We start from the raw sequence: 3571 nt of genomic DNA, 5'->3' as shown, positions 1-3571 counted from the left end.
CATTAATTTCTTCAAATAACTTTGATTTAAAAACATTTTTTGAATCAAAACTTTCCACTAAACAAACTTCAGATTGTTGATTTAAGTTTTCTTGGTGTATATTTTCTTCCACAATTGTTTCTATTGCATTATCATCTTCATCTTCATTAATACTTGGTTGTTTACATAAATTGAACACATTAAGTTCTAAAGTCATATTTCCAAAAGACAATTTCATTATTCCATTTCGACAATTAATTAAAGCATTTGAAGTTGCTAGAAATGGACGTCCCAATATTACTGGAATTTCGTTATGTACTTCTATTGGTTGTGTATCCAAGACAATAAAATCCACAGGATATATGAATTTATCGACTTGAACTAACACATCTTCTACGATACCTCTAGGTATTTTGATTGACCTATCGGCTAGTAAAAGAGTAACAGATGTAGGTTTTAAATCTCCCAACTTAAGCTTTTCATAAACTGAATAAGGAATTAAATTCACACTTGCTCCCAAATCTAACAAAGCTTTTTTAATTTTATTTTTTCCAATAATACATGAAATTGTTGGACAACCGGGATCTTTATATTTCAAGGTAGAATTATTTTGAATAATAGAGCTTACTTGCTCCGTTAAGAATGCTTTCTTCTTTACATGCAATTGTCTTTTCACAGTACATAAATCTTTTAAAAACTTTGCATAAGAAGGCACTTGTTTAATAGCATCTAATAATGGAATATTTATTTTTACTTGTTTAAAAACTTCATAAATATCAGAATCATTTTTTTGTTTTTTATTATTTACTAATGCATGAGGAAAAGGAACATGTTTATTTATTTTATCATCAATTTTCTTATTTTTAGGACTCAAAGCATCATCTTTCTCAAAAGTATCAGGATTTGAATCCTTACTCTTTGAGTTTAATTGATCTTTGTTTTCATCACTATATGGATCATTAACTATTTTACCACTTCTAAGAGTAATAACAGATTTTACTTGATCAAATTTTTCTTGATTTTGATTTTTAGGATTAGGTTGTGGTTGAGATGGAAATTTTCCTTTTTCATGAATATTAAGTGCAGATGCAAATTTTGCAAGAGTTTCTTTCAAATCATTCATAGATTGAATGTTTTGAATATTGATAGACTCTTGCTTTTGAATGTATGCATGGATTTCATCTTCAAAATTTTTTCTTGGAGGTGGAATATAAGGAGCATAACCTTGATGATTTTGGTTATTTTGAAGAGGTTGTTGTGAAGGTTGTGCATTATTATCGTTCCTCCAACTAAAATTGGGATGATTTCTCCAACCAGGATTGTATGTTTGTGAAAAAGGATCTAATGTTGGTTTTTTAAAATTGTTAACATAATTGGCTTGTTCATGGAGACATTCTTTAAATGAAGGCAAAGTAGGACAATTTTTTGTAAGATGATCATGTGTGTCACATATATGACAAACAATTTCTTGAACACTTTTTAATTGATCACTCTTTTTCATTTCTAATGACTCGATTTTTCTTGCTAAAGATGCAAGTTTAGCTTGAACATCTACATCATCTTTAAGATGATAAATACCACCCCCATTTGTTGAATTATTGGTTTTACTTGGTGGTTCAATTGAGCCTATATTATCCCAATTTTGAGCATTTTCTGCTAATGACTCCAAATATTCCATAGCTTCATTTGGGTTTTTATCTTCAAAAGTTCCATTACACATGAATTCTATCATTTGCCTATCTTTAGGTATTAAACCTTCATAAAAGTGAGAAACTATTCTCCATATTTCAAAACCATGATGTGGGCATGTATTAAGTAACTCTTTATATCTATCCCAACATTGATAAAATGTTTCCCCTTGTTTTTGAGAAAAAGTTGTAATTTGTCTTTTAAAAGAGTTTGTTCTATGGGAAGGAAAAAACTTTTTTAGAAATTGTTGTTGCATTTCTTCCCATGATCTTATTGAACTTGATCTCAAATTTTGCAACCATGTTTTAGCTTTATCTTTTAAGGAAAAAGGGAAAAGCTTTAATCGAACAGTATCCATGCTACAATTTTGATCATTATAAGTGTTGCAAACCTCCTCAAATTCTCTTAAATGCAAATATGGATTTTCAGAATCTAAGCCATGAAAATTTGGTAAAAGTTGAATGACTTGTGGCTTAAAATTGAAATTAGATGCATCAGAAGGAAAAACTAAACAAGATGGTGTACTAGTTCTTATTGGATTCATATGGTGCCTAAGTGTTCTTGGTTGTTCATGTTCTTGATGATTATTATTATTATTATTATCATCTTGATTATTAGAATTATCGTCCATGTTTAAAATATTTTCAGTTACTCGAACAAGTCTACCACTTTGTTTACGACTCCAAACAATCATACAATTAAAAACAACATACTATTTACATAATAACAAAATTAAACTTAATTTATACCTCCCCGGCAACGGCGCCAAAAACTTGCTACAACTTAAATTGTAATTCACCCAAGTGTAGGTTGTCTGCAAGTAATATACTCGTGAGTACGAGATCGATCCACGGAGAGGATGTTGTAAGTTTAATTTTAGCAATAATATATTATAGATGAAAATATTATTATAAAACTTCAAATACACAAATTATAAAATTGTCAAGGTTTCAAAGGTTCATTGTTGGTTTATTTAAGATTGCTTAATAAAAATAAATAAAAGAAACTAAAATAAAAATAAACATAAAAGAACAATGAAATATTTAAACAAGTATATCATATAATATAGTTCCCACTATATTAATATCAGATTAACCGATATTTAATACATGGTACCCATAATATATATATAGATGAATAAATATAAACATAAAAAGAACAATTAAATATTTAAACAAGTATATCATATAATATAGTTCCCACTATATTAATATCAACTGATATTTAATACATGGTACCCATAATATATATATAAATGCATAAATATAAATTGACATAAAAGTAAATGTTAGATCAAATCACAATATTTTATTTAGAACAACCGGCAGAGCCACGCTATCGTCTAAATAAAATATATGACTTTATGTTAGATGCGATAAAGTAAATGTTAGTTGCGGAAAAGTAAAAGTTAGATGCGAGAAAGTAAATGTTAGTTGCGGAAAAGTAAATGTTAGTTGCGATAAAGTAAAAGTTAGATGCGAGAAAGTAAATGTTAGTTCAAATCACAATATATTATTTAGAACAACCGACAGTGTCACGCTATCGTCTAAATAATATATATGACTTTATTATAAATAGATACATATATTTATAGTATATAATTATTGTAGTATTTATTGTATCATATTTGACAACAAATCAAGGTAACCACATTCAAGGTACCAAGCATTTGATGTAAATAGATAACAACAAATCATCCAAAATTATACCTACAAATAAAGATCAATTAGTAAAAATAAAAATAGAAAAGAAAATAATATACAAAATATAGACAATCTTACTTGACCAACAATGAAACCTTTTCACCTTGACATAAAAAGATTTAGCTTTCCATGAACATGAAACTCAAGAATAAAGATAAAAGAAATTTCATACTTGAACTTGAGAAACTTGCACACTCAAA

General features: G+C 27.8%; 1 non-coding gene across 1 annotated transcript; it reads left to right on the top strand.

The window, feature by feature from the left end:
• Positions 1-1769: 1769 nt before the first annotated feature.
• On the top strand, positions 1770-1880 carry LOC140894042 (small nucleolar RNA R71). The gene has a single exon (XR_012153596.1). It is a non-coding gene; the product is annotated as a small nucleolar RNA R71 (small nucleolar RNA).
• The last annotated feature ends 1691 nt before the right edge of the window (positions 1881-3571 follow it).

The sequence above is a fragment of the Henckelia pumila genome, chromosome 3, assembly GCF_033568475.1.
Source record: "Henckelia pumila isolate YLH828 chromosome 3, ASM3356847v2, whole genome shotgun sequence".
Lineage (NCBI taxonomy): Eukaryota > Viridiplantae > Streptophyta > Magnoliopsida > Lamiales > Gesneriaceae > Henckelia > Henckelia pumila.
Note: the sequence above shows the minus strand (reverse complement) of the source record. Positions and strands in the feature narration are given on the sequence as shown.